General features: G+C 32.1%; 1 pseudogene; it reads right to left on the reverse strand.

The window, feature by feature from the left end:
- Window positions 1-5,599: 5,599 nt before the first annotated feature.
- LOC145823758 (BTB/POZ domain-containing protein At4g30940 pseudogene) lies at window positions 5,600-5,974 on the reverse strand (annotated as a pseudogene).
- Window positions 5,975-14,667: the final 8,693 nt, after the last annotated feature.

Here is a 14,667-nt window from a genome sequence, read left to right on the forward strand (position 1 = left end):
AAGTACATAACGTATTCCATGTTTCTATGCTCCAAGGATACCTTCTAGATCCGTCCCATATCATAGATCATCAACAGATCATATTGGATGACACATTAACCTATGAGGAGAAACCAATTCAAATTCTAGACCGACAAGTAAAACAGTTACGAAACCGAGGAATTCCAATGGTAAAGGTTGAGTGGCAAGAGCATTACGGAACCGAAGCAACTTGGGAAAAAGAAGAGGAAATGCAACATCAGTATCCGCATTTGTTTCAATCGTAAGATAAACCAAGTTTGAGGGACCAAACTTCTTTAAGGGGGGGAGAGTGTAATAACCCGACCCTCGTATATGATTTAGGTATGATTTCAGTCCCTACCTTTTGTGCTTTTAAGTGCTCATTGTGAAATTTCATGTGAACTTAAGTTTAATTAAGTGAACTCTATGTTTAGGAATGCATATCTGTTTAGTAAGGAAAAGATCTGTCACAATTAGAATGTTTGACTCAGAAATTGAGAGCCTTAGAGGCTTGATAATCCAAAATTGATTATACAATTGGAATCAGCATAATTTTTAAGTAATAATGAGCATTTCTGTGAAATTTCAATTTGGGATGATTAAACAATTACTTTTTGTCCTATTCACCTCACCTCTTATAGATATATGTGTGTGTTCTTTGGCCATTTGATCAAAAAGTTCCTAACTCAAAATAGCTCCTGAGAGAAGAGTGAGGGAGAGAAAGGTTGAAGGGTAGTGGGAGAAGATCATCGAGAAGGTTGGAAAATTGATAAACTTAAGCATAAGGTATGTAGATGTTTATCTTAATTAACTCCTACAACTCTCCTTTTTCTTAAATAGTGGGAGATATCCTCATAATCATGACACTCAAGGGTTGGAATTGTGGTTCTAGGTGTGTGTAGGAAGTTAATGTGAGTGTTTTGACTTAACTTGAAATAGCTATAAGCAGTTACAATCTATTCTTCAATTGAGTTGCTTGAATTCAATTATGTGGCATGGCTTTGTGTATATAAGTTTATGTGTGTGTAAAGTTAGGAATCTCATGAAATTGAGTGTGTATATGAGCTTTGGATTAATGATCTAACTTATATTAGGATTGATATGTGTTGTAGTTCATGTTTACATGATTTGGGAACCAAAGTCTAGCAATGTATAAGCTTATTTTGGCCTTTATAAAAACCTATCAAAGTGGGATTGTTGATGGAATTTCGGACCGCAGAATGTAGCAAATCGCCGCACGTGCGGGGGTCATTGCCGCACTTGCGGGAACCCACGCCGCACGTGCGGGAGTCATGGCCGCACGTGCGGAAAAATGGTGAGTTTTGGGTGTTTGAACACTGCTAGAAAAGCACGTGCGGAGCATCACTGCCGCACGTGCGGGACCCTTTGCCGCACGTGCGGGGCTCACAGCCGCACGTGCGACCCAAACTGGAAAACACGAGTTGCTCCGTTTTACGTGCTGGATCCTCTAATGTTGTCGAAACCTGCAATTGATGTTGTTTTGATGTTCGTTAATTCAGTCGAAGTAGAACGAGTCAGGGATTGATTTAACAGGAAAAAGGGGAATTAATTTGAATATCTATGTATGTGTAGGACACGCTTTAGGAGGAACTAGTGCCCCGCCGCAACATAGTGAGTAATAGTACTATCGTTGTACCTTAATGACGTTAACAATTATTGTTATTGACGTTATGTTTAACATGTATGCTACTTGGGAAACGGTGTGAAATTATTAAATTGAGAAACAGTGTGAACTTATGGAAACATCGAAAGAACTTGTGAAATATGAATCTTTGAGGCCGAGGGCCAACTTTTGAAATATGAATCTATGAGGCCGAGCGCCAACTTGTGAAATTATGAATCCAAAAGGCCAAGGGCCGATTTGTGAAGTTATGAATCTTGGTTATGAATCTATGAGGCCAAGGGCTAATTTGTGAATATGTGAACCTATCAGGCCAAGGGCCAATCTGTGAAGTTGTGAACCGACAAAGTCGTTCTGCAAATTTGTACAGAATCAGACTAACTACATAATTTCTGCATTACTTACGCTTTTATATGTGTTACAATTTTAATTGATTATTGAAGCATTCAAGTACTATTGTTCACTGAGCCTGGCTCACTCTATGTTATGTCTGTTTCTATTTCTGTAGGTAACCAACCTGGAGGTCGGTCCTAGTCCTGCCACCATCGCACTTTTGTCAGCCTAAGCATAACCAGGCACTTTGTCGGAACCGTATATTTTTGTGGTGTTTTGCTAGATGATGGCTTGCATTCTAGTTATTGACTTAGGAAAAAATGTACATGATGTTTTTGTTATACGCCCAACCTTGGGGCTAGATCTGTATGTGCATATGTATATAACTAGCTCAAATGTGTATTTCCTTAGCTCCATTCATCTTATGCAGTGTCTGTGATCCTGGCATGGTAATAGAAGCTCAATGGATGTCATACTTTCTTATATATTATCATAGAAATCAATGCTTCCATTCAGGCCCCTATGTTATATATCAGGTTAAGTGTCCATTTCTGCAGAGGTCATGCCCAAACTTCTAGGGGTGGGTTTGGGACTTGACAGCACCACACACTGATCAAGGTAATCTAAGGGTCACAAATCTTTCATGATCATTTTCATGAAAAAAATTTCATGATTCCTAACATTTCTCATTTTCTTTTTAGTTATGATTTGGGTGTAGAATTGTGATTTTTCACAGAGATGATATACTCGACGAGTTGATGGGCCCAAATCAAAACCCACAACAACCAAATAGTGTCCTCCCGTCCGATAGAGGAGCTAATTCCTTCTAAATTTTACTGTCTTTTTTTAATTCCTGTTTGAAACACTTCATCTGTGTTTCCTTATACGATTTCTCACAAAAAGTGTTCACAATTATTGGGGAATCATCACCTCACCATATAGTATACCCATGAGAAGTTATGACACAAATTGAACTTCTTATTGATTTCGGTAAAATAAATAAAAATAAAAGGGTAAATTAGAAAATACAATTAGCCCCGATTTTTAATATAGGTTTTTGTTACGGTAGTGTTACATGCACCAATTAGTGTACCAACACTAGTTATGACATTATTATAGACCACATTCATTAATCACATTACAAATATCAAAAATTTCTTAAATTACGTCACATCATCAATTGGTACACTAGTTAGTACACTGATTGGTGCATATAGTATTATTCTTTTTGTTATCAAGTGCCTTAGGCACTTGTTAAGAATTCATTAAATACACTTAATTACCTCCACTATCATAGAAAAGATAAAATATAATAAATATATTTTGTTAAAGACCAAACTACCTTTTTATTTAATTCGTTCTATTTTAACATTATATACTTTTATAATGGAGTTTTTTTTTAAAAAAAAAAAATTGTTTTATCATAAAAACAAAATAAATGCCTTTATTTTTAAATAACATTTCGTGGATTTTTTTTAAAATTTTAAATGTCATCTATTTTTAAACATAATTAAATAATATGGCGTAATAAAAATAAAGGATATATAATTTTCGTGATTTTTTTTTTTTTTTAAAAATTCATGTCCTCTATTTTTATAGAAAATTAAAAAAAATATATATGCTCTTTATTTATTTATTTTTTCAATTTTTAGATTCTTTTTCTTTACATCGTATAATTTAATTATGATTAAAAATAGATGGAATTTAATTTTTTTTTTAAATCCATGAAATGTTATTTAAAAATAAAGGCATTGATTTTGTTTTTATGATAAAAAAAAGTTTAAAAAGAAAACTTCATTATAAAATGAATAATACTATACGTACCAATTAGTTTACTAACTAGTATACTAACAGATAATGTGACATAATTTTAGAGATTTTGGGTATTTGTAATTTTTATAATACGTGGGGTCAGTAATAATGGCATAACACTAGTTGGTGCACTAGTTAGTACACTAATTGGTGCATGTAGCACCACCGTTATAAAAGTGTATAATGTTAAACGGTGGCACTACATACACTAATTAGTATACTAACTAGTGTACCGATACTAGTTATGACATTATTATTGATCACACTCATTATACAAATTACAAATATCAAAAACATCTTAAATTATGCCACATTATCAATTGGTATACTAGTTAGTACACTAATTAGTGCATATAGCATTATTCAATGTTAAAATAAAAGAAATTAAATAAAAGAGTAGTTTAGTTTGTAACAAAATATATTTATTGTTAAGATAGTTAAGTGTAATCCTTACCAAAACCCTTTACTATAATTACACTAATATCTTTTTCAGTATAGTTACGAGATCAAAACTACTGTCAATGTGTGTAGATACTGAAATAAATAAAAATAAATATAAAATTTAGTAGAAAATATATGATAACGTCATTTTTTTAATCCACATAACTAACGAATTACTAATAAAAAAAATGGGCCTGAGTGTTATGCAAATTAAAAACATGAGAAAAGTCTGTGTAATTATGTCAAAATTGTGAAACTAATAACTATATTTTTTTTTTCAATCTTAGGGGAGGTGAATGTAATTTACCCAACATAAAAAGTAAAGTGGATATTTGTTTTAAGCCAAAAAATTCTAACCATTTGGTTGCACTTTATTTAGTTTCCGTTTGGCAATCAGTTCAAAATTTGATTTTAATTTTTTTTAGCTAAAAAACAAAAAAAAATTAATTTGTTGAAAGAAACAAAAAAATAAAAAAATATTTAACATTTTTATATAATTTTATCTTTTGAGATGTTAGAAATAATTTAAAAATATTTTTAATATTTTTTTCTCGAATTAGTTTTTTACTCTTTTCAAACAAATTTCTTAATTTTTTTTTTTGAAACACAAACAAAACATGGACTTAAATTTCTTTTAAAAAGTTTACTAAATACAAAAACAAAACAACAAAAACAAAAACAAAAACAAAACAACAAAAATCGAATTTGCCTTGGATTTTTTTTTTTTTTTTTTTTGCTTTTATCTTTAAAGAATTTTTAAAAATTATTTATTTATTACTTTTCTAGTTCATCTAGTTGAGTAGAATTTAAAAGCGTAAATTGTTTTTGAATTTTTTTCACAAAAAGTTCAATAAAGAACCAAAATATATATATATATATATATATATATGAAAAAGCACTCCCTATCATACAATGGAACTTTTTTTAAGAAATTTATAATTTTTTTTTAACATGATCTACATACAATCTGACAAAGTTGTCTTTCAAGCTCAGTTTGTTTAGAATGCAATAGGTAGAAAGTAAAAGAATGAAAAAAAATTTAACTTCTATGAGTTTTTAATTTGAAAGTGGTGGAAAATATAAGAAAACTAATTTTCTTGTACAACCCATATCAGCATTGTAACTAATTTTTTTATTTTTTATTTTTTTTAATTTCTTGCAAAAAACACAAGAAAAATTGAATGTGTGAGTTATCTATAACTAAACTTTTAAATTTTTCTATCTTTTTCTTACAAAATTTTTATCTTAATCAAATACTTACAATAAAATATATTTTCTTTTCTTTTCCTTCATTTCATTTTCTTTTTCTTTCACTTTCTATCAAATTTTCTTTCTAATCAAACGGAACCTATGAATTTTAAATTTCTTTTTTTAAACTTGGTCTGTCACGGAGTGTGAAAATTGAAGTTTGTTGCCATTGAATTGGCCGCATTTAGCAGAGCAGATGTTATCGAGGAGGCCGTAGAACAAGGCTTCTCTGTGAAGGAGTTTTCCAGGGATGTTGGAGGGGATATAGAGCTCCCCTGTTTTGAGGAGGTCGAGGAGTACTGCGAAACAATCTAGGTTCCGATCGATGAAGTAATTACCATCATCATCAGCAGAATTATATGTTTGGAGGTTCCAATTCTTGTCGAACATTTTCCCGAAGAAGGAATTATGGCCAGCGTTGGCGAGGGTGGTGGTGGTGGTTTCGAATATTTTGCCACCAACGTTGAATTTTACTTGTATGTTATTGTGAATTGCCATTGTTGAAACAAGAAAAAAAATTGGGCAGACCCAAATGGGAATTTGGAAACAGGGTCGGCATTAAATTTATATTTTAGTTTGTCCTTTCGAATTCTCGTATCAAGCTTCAACACTTGCTTCCCTATATGGGATTCTAAATTTTGCTGTCTTTTGGAATTCCTGTTTCAAACACTTCATCTATGTTCCTTATACAGTTTCCCACCAAAAGCCTTCACAATTATTGAGGGATCATTACCCCATACTATACATTGACAAGTTATGGCACAAATTCAACTTCTTCTTGATTTCAGTAAAATAAAATAAAAGTAAAAGGGTAAATTAGAAAATACAATTCAGTGTGTTTGGTTTCAATTTTTTGAAAATTGAGTTTTTTATTTTTCATTTTTTATTTTTTTAGTGAATATTTTTAAAATTTTAAGTATTTTTTATATTTTTTTAGATACACCTTACTTAGATATACCTAAATACTAAAATATTTGTAAAAAAATATTTTTAAAAATTAATAAATACACAAAATTTTGAAAAATGTACTAATTTTAGTATTTTTTTATTTTTCATATTTAGTGAATTTTTTAAATATTTTTTTTTCACAAATATTATAATTTTTTAAGTGTATTTATGCTAAGTGTGTATAAAAAAATTTAAAAAAAAAATTGCTTAAAATATTAAAAAAAATCATTGAAAACAAAAAAATACGGAAAATAAAAAAATTGAATCTTCTGAAAAGTGTTTTCTGGAAACCAAAACCAAACAAACTGATTAGCGATGTGGATGAAAAATAGAGTGTTTTTTCCGAAATGTCCTAGAAATCAAGTTACTCAAAATCGAGTTTTAAGCATACCAGGAGGAAGGTCTTGAAGAGAAGAGTCCAAACCCAGAAAAATAAGCCCAATCGAAGACTAGGGTGGAGCTTAAGCGCCCTCTGAAATTAGCAAGTAAGGGCCACTCTTGGACACGTACCACACAATCGTCTAAAGAGTGAAGATGAGCAACTTTCACCAAAGCCAAAGTGATTAAATATTATTTGAGGGATAATAAATACAAGGTGTGCGTTTGGCAGAGTGGATAAGACGCTGTAGTTTGTATTTTGTCAGGGGTTCAAAGCTCCCTAGCTGCGCCCTAAAAATTAATATTTTTGAGTGGAGGATGACGTAGTGGTGCCATTAGCGTTGACACAAGTAGACTGTGGTTGATGGGTGAACGAAATATTCCTTTGTATATATGGAATATTCCCTGAGTTTCTGGAAATTGCAAAGAGTCCCAAATTTTAGAAATTTGTGGTGTGACCCAACTTTCGGGAAGTTCTTCAGTGAGGGCCCCGAAAGTCTAGCGAAGATTGGTTCTAGCTGAACCAACTGTTCTAGACGCAACCGTGTGGTAAGAATTGTGAGATTCTTAAGGGTTTTTTGAAGATTGTCAAAACGTGGGAGTTTTTCATCTGTAATAGCCGGAGGAAAGTTATCTGATGTGTGTAGAACGCTGCAAATTCATTGAAGAGGTTAGAATAGGCAGATTCTGATTAGATTGGACGACCATATGCAGATCGAGAGATAGATCATTAGAGATCAAGCTTGATCAAGTGGCGGATCAAGGGATATCATGATTGGTCATGCGTGATTAGAGGATTGTAGATGATTATTTCAGAATTGATCAGAAGATTTGGTTCAATTAGAGAGGAAGTCCACTTCATTGACGGACAGATGATTTAGCAATCAGTACAGGCTCAAGGGAATGTTGTGACAGTGGGAGCTATTGTCAAATAGAATACGAGTACTACTGGTAGTATGTAAACATGTAGAACAATAGTTGTAGAGGAGCTTACTAGATGCAAGAGCATAAATGTAGAGGTGCAACAGTGTAATAGTACGCTAGAGTATCGTACAAAGCCGCGAGAAGAGTATGCAGCAACGAGTTGTTAAAAGTTCACTGGTAAAAACTCCGAGCAAAGAAGACAGAGGAAGTTGACCAAGCAAGGCGTGTTGCTTGGAACACGAAGGGTGTTTTATTTTGCTCCAGTGTTGGCTATGCAGGGTGATGTATGGCCATGGACATTCCAGGCAGAGGGTGCAGGGCATCCAATTAGGGAGTGCTAGATATCTTGGTTACACAAGTTCAAGCATAGTAGGTGAAAACATCCGAGACAAAGAAGCGTGGAAGAGATTTGTAGGAGATATGAGCAAAGGCTCTCTAAAAAAGAATTAATGAGTGGTGTGACTTGAGTTGAGGATGTAAGATTCCCTCCTTCTCTTATATCTATGTATTTCCCCCAGTGTATTATCTCTACTTGCAGGAGATGCAGGCGTCTCAGCGAGGAGATGCAGGCGTCTCAGCGAGGAGATGCAAACTATGTTAGATTTTGGGCGTGACAAGATTAGCAGTGGTTTTTGTTGTAGCTCACCTCACATAGGTTGAGAGAGTGATTTGTTGGATATCACCCCATATGAGGAGTGGTCTTCTTTCTCTTCTACTCATGTAAAACCAAGTTCGAGTTTGGATGAAGAAGTTAGGAATGACACAGACAGTTGTTAGAGGTGTTGAATTTGGTACAACAAATTTGGAGTGATTTACGGATAGTGTCTTCCAGCCTTCTTTTTCTTGGGTGTATAAATAGAGAAGTTGAGGAATGAACTCAGTGTGAGGGTGGAAACCATTGAGAGAGTTCAATGTGAGTAAGTTGAGTCTCTTTCTGTGTGAGAGAGGGAGACGTGTGACTATCATGAGAGAGTGAGGCAGAGAGAGGCTTCCTCTATGTGAGAGGGAAGCCTAGTGAGAGTAGAGTGAAGATGTGGATTCCCTCATCCTCCATTGTAGTCTCTTTGTAATCTCCATTTATAATAAATCTCCGGTTACTTTCGTGGACATAGGCATTGGGTTGAATCACGTAAAATATTGTGTCCCATTTGGGTGTGTGTGTTGTTTTTTGCTTCGTATGATTTTTGGAACTTGGGTGGGATCTCGAATCCCCAACACAGACGTTGTCGAGGAGGCTGTAGAACAAGGCTTCTCTGTGAAAGAGATTTTCAGGGATGTTTGAAGGGAAATAGAGCTCCCTTGTTCTGAGGAGGTCGAGGAGTACTATGAAACAATCTAGGTTCCAATCAATAAACTAATCACCATCATCATTAGCAGCATAATTATGGGTTTGAAGGTTCCAAATGTTGTCAAACATGGCTGCGAAGAACGAATTACAGCCACCGTTGGTGAGGGTGGTGGTTGTGGTCTCGAATATTTTGCCACCAACGTTGAATTTTACTCTTTTTGTGAATTACCATTGTTGAAACAAGAAAAAATTTGGGTAGATCCAGATGGGAATGAAATTGCCATTGTTGACACAAGAAAAAAATTGGGTAGACCCATATGGGATTTGAAAATAGGCTAGGCATTGAATTGATATATTTTAGTTTGTCCTTTCGAATTCTTGTATCAAGCTTGAACACTTCATTTGATTAGGTTAGTTGGCTCCTCTTCAATCCGTTATTGGACTGAAGGGTAGTGTTGGTCTATTTTGGTCTCTAATTCGGGCCAATCTCGATAATTCAAACCGTTCAATGTGCAGAGCCCATCGAGTACATCACCCATGTAAAAATCATGGTGATCGGATATTGATAGCCACTTGATCAGATCACATTTCTATCACAATTTATTTTGAAAATGATGCCATTGACAGAAATGTGATCTAATAAAATGTTTATCGATATCCAATCAACGTAATTTTTTGCAGAGATGATATACTTGACAAGTTTTACAGATTGAATGGTTTAGATTATTAAGATGGGCCTAAATCAAAACCCACAACAATTAAACAGTATCCTCCAGTATGATAGAGAAGCTAATTCCTTCTAAATTTATTGTCTTTTTAAATTCCTGTTTCAAACACTTCATCTGTGTTTCCTCATATGGTTTCTCACCAAAAGCGTTCACAATTATTGGGGGATCATCACCCCACTATGGCACAAATTGAACTTCTTTTTGATTTCGGTAGAATAAAATAAAAATAAATGGGTAAATTAGAGAATACAATTAGCCCTGACTTTTAAAATTGGGTTTTGTTATCAAGTGCCTTAGGCACTTGTTAAGAATTCATTAAATATACTTAATTACCTCCACTATCATAGAAAAGATAAATATAATAAATATATTTTGTTAAAGACTAAACTATCTTTTTATTATTAATTCCTTCTATTTTAAAATTATATACTTTCATAATGGAGTTTTATTTATTTATTTATTTTTTTTTTATACTTTTGTTTTATCATAAAAACAAAATAAATGCCTTTATTTTTAAATAACATTTCATGGATTTTTTTTAAATTTTTTTAAATGTCATCTATTTTTAATCATAATTAAATTATATGGTGTAATAAAAATAAAGGACATATAATTTTTGTATTTTTTAAAAAAAAAAATTCATGTCCTTTATTTTTATAAAAATATAAAAAAAATTATATGCTATTTATTTATTTATTTTCAAATTTTAGATTCACTTTGTTTACATGGTATAATTTAATAATGATTAAAAATAGATGGCATTTTAAAATTTCTTAAAAAATCCATGAAATGTTATTTAAAAATAATGGCATTTATCTCGTTTTTATGATAAAAATGTTAAAAAAAAAAAAAAAAAACTCCATTATAAAAGTGTGTAATGTTAAAATAGAAGGAATTAAATAAAAGAGTAATTTAGTCTCTAACAAAATATATTTATTGTGGTTTATCTTTTTTATGATAGTGGAGATTGTAAGTGTATTTAATGAATCCTTACCAAAATCCTTTAATATAATTACACTAATATCTTTTTTAGTATAGTTACGAGACCAAAACTAATGTCAATATGAGTAGATATTGAAATAAATAAAGATAAATATAAATTTTAGTAAAAAATATATGATAACGTCATTTTTTTAATCCATATAACTAATGAATTACTAATAAAAAATATGCCTAAGTGTTATATAAATTAAAAACATGAGAAAAATTAGTATAATTATGTTAAAATTGTGAAATTAATTATATATTTTTTTTAATCTTAGGGGAGGTGACTGTAATTTACCCAACATAAAAAGTAAAGTAGATATTTGTTTTATGTAACGCCTTCAAAAAAAGACGTAATCCAACCATTCAATAAATCCATAAAACATACTAGAAATATCATCTTTTCATTCATCAGTGTTTGTATTATGGTGGATATTACATGTTAGCAACAAAATGAATGCCTTACGGGTTTACAGCTTTCCAATTCATCACTTGGTTACAACAAAAAGAGTCCTAGCTCTATACATAAAAAGCCCTAGGCTTGAATATACATTTAACATCAAAACAAATAACAAAAGGGAGTCTTCAACTCCAAAACCTCCCAAGCTAAGATCTTGGAGGTGGCATATCACCTGTACTTGAAAAATGGTGTCCCAAGTAGAGTAAGCCAAAGCCTAGTAGAGATATGCTAAACAACATATGAGAATTAACTCAAACATTAGCATCCAATAAATGTTTAACACTTATAAACCAACTTACACCAAATCCACTACAAATCAACATTAATATCCTAATCAATCCACTTCCCTTTATTTATCAAAATCAATTCATTTACATAGCTCATTGTTATTCAAACAATTCGAAACGAGACTACAACTCATTTATCAACACTTCAATCATAAAGCATCATTCATACACTTCTATTCACTTGCCATTTTACGGAACTACGTCCGAGGGAACCAGCACCCAACTATATATAAGATTTCGAGACTTTCACCCTGGACACTCCGGCCAACTTAATTATCAATGCAGTCCATCCCCTAACTCCTCTCAAACAATGGAGTGCAACCCCTATCTCCTCTCAAACAAAGATACATATACAATGTATTTAAGCACGTCGTCATATACAATGACTCATCAATTCACATTTACAATAGTTTAATCACACCGTCATATTCAATGACATAATCCGATTGATTAGTTTTAATTTACCTAATCATCATGTAGTTTCTATAACAAGCATGGTTATCCTCTACCGATAGCCCAAGACAGATGTTTCTAAACAGATAAATAAATCTATCAAACAGATAATTTATCAATTTTTCCATAGGTGAGTGATTTATCAATCTAACTACACCATTTAATTATAGTTTCCTCCAATCTCATGATCTCAAACCAATTTCATATTTTCACATTGTTTTCATTATTTAAACAAATAATTCATATAATTCAAATTAGGGCATTCTTCTCATTTTCTCAAGTATTGCACTCAAGGCCAAATTTCACCCATGATACACAAACAACCCCATTTCCAAGACCCCACATACACATGGAACCCAACAATAGGAACCCATCTTTTATAATTTCAACTCGAACCCTAACTTCACCCAAAATTCCCAAATCACACAATTTATACAAAATGACCAACATCTATGTTAAAACCCATATAGGAGAGTAGAATATCCCTACCTCAAGAAGAGAAGATGAGCCAAGCAAGAGATTAACTCCAAAGATGACGAAACCAACTTCTACTCGAATGAAAATGGAGATCTTGAACAGCTCGATCTTGAACAGCTCAATCTTTTTATCAAAAGAATAAGGGTGAGGAGATCACTAGATCTAGGTCAAAATGTAGAAAGAGAGAGAGAGTATTTTAGAGAGAGAGGCTCTCAACTTAGGGTTTTGGAAAGTTTTAGAGAGAGAAAGGACAGAAAAAGTGATTTAAAAAGTCACTTTCGCGATTTGATATACGCACAGTCCGCTTGAGCAGAAAGTTTGACGCTCGAGCATCAGACACATAAATTTGACCCGCTCGAGCTCAATAAAGGCCGCTCTAGCGCAAAGACACAACAGCAAGGCACTACCCGCTCGAGCGCAATGAGACCCGTTTGAGCATAGAATACACTCGCCCAGTATTTTACAGACTTCAGACAGTCGCTCGAGAGCCAGAGGGGCCGCTCGAGCTCAGACCCGCTCAAGCGTAAGAAACTCCGCTCGAGCGTGAAAAACACTTCTGCAGTATTTTTGCAAATGCACAATGTACTGAATGATTGCAAACCCCGCTCGAGCGCAAGAAGGCCCGCTCGAGCGAAAGACCAAAATTCTAGATAGCAAGGTTCTTGACACCCTGTTATGAACACGCCCAAGACATTCCAAAACTCAAATTCAAAGACTGTAAGAAGAGGAAAAGTCATAAATAACAATATTAAATCACAAGACCTGAGTCCGGAACGCCATAAAAGCCACGTCAAAAATCGGGATCGCTATATTTTAAGCCAAAAACATTCTAACCATTTGGTTGCAATTTATTTAGGTTTCGTTTAGCATTCAGTTAAAAAAGTTATACACGTATTTTAATTTTTTTTTCTTCTTAGTTATATTTTTAAATTTGTATTATTGTTATTATTTTGTTTATTTAGTTGGTCTAGTGAAGAATAATTTAAAAAACGGTAAGAAAAAGTATGCCATGTTTGGTTTGATTTTTAAAATTTAATTTTAAATTTTTTTTTTGCTAAAAAACAAAAAATGAATTTGTGGAAAGAGACAAAAAAATAAAAAATATATAACATTTTTATATAATTTTATCTTTTGAGAGGCCAAAAATAATTTAAAAATTTGAAATTATATTTTTAATATTTTTTTTATCAAATTAGTTTATACTTTTTCAAACAAATTTCTTTATTTTTTTTTTTTTGAAACACAGACCAAACATGGACTTAAATTTCTTTTAAAAAGTTTACCAAATACAAAAAATAAAAAATAAAAAATAAAAATAAAAATAAACAACAACGATGATGACAACAACAACAACAACAACAAAAATCGAATTTGCCTTGGATTTTGTTTTTGTTTTTATCTTCAAAGAATTTTTTAAAATTATTTATTTATTACTTTTTTAGTTCATCTAATTGAGTAAAATTTAAAAGTGTAAATTGTTTTTGAGTTTTTTCATAAAAAGTTCAATAAAGAACCAAAAAAAAAAAAGAAAAACCCAATGAAAAAACACTCCCTATTTAACAATGGATTTTTTTTATTTTTTTATTTTTTCTAACATGATCTACATACCATTTGACAAAGTTGTCTTTCAATGAATTTTAAATTTCTTTTTTTAAACTTAGTATAAAAGAATTTAACAAGTAGTTTTTTTAAAAAAAAAATTATTGTTTTAAATTCACAGAGTGCTACATACTAGTAGGGAATAGGTCAGTACAAAAGGAATAAAATGCCTAACCACATAGAGGTGATCGGAAAGTATAAGAAAATACAACCCATATTAGCATTGCAACTAATTTTTATTTCTTAAAAAAAAAAACACGACACAAGAAAAATTGAGGTTGTTGGGGATGATTTATATAAATGTACTTTTTGACTTTTTGGCTAAAAAAGTAGAGGAAAAAAAGATGTATATTTGGGATAATTTTTTGACTTTTTACAAAAAAAAATATGTATTAAAATATTGTACCAAATAGCAAAATTACATTGCTACCCTTCTGATTTGAGAGCTCTTTCCATGCATGTCAGTCAACTTGTACTTATTTATGAAGTTGTGGCTTACATTGTGCCACGTCATTTGTAACAACCCTCACCACTGTTTACTGATAACACTACTGATTAGTGCTAATCCATGATTAAGCATGTTGATTGACTGACTGACTGAATTACTAAACTGATTGATTGATTGTGCTAGTTTGAATGCAATTCTATCTGTTGATTGTTAAATT

Source organism: Camellia sinensis, chromosome 4, assembly GCF_055761805.1.
Source record: "Camellia sinensis isolate YWXY chromosome 4, ASM5576180v1, whole genome shotgun sequence".
Classification (NCBI taxonomy): domain Eukaryota; kingdom Viridiplantae; phylum Streptophyta; class Magnoliopsida; order Ericales; family Theaceae; genus Camellia; species Camellia sinensis.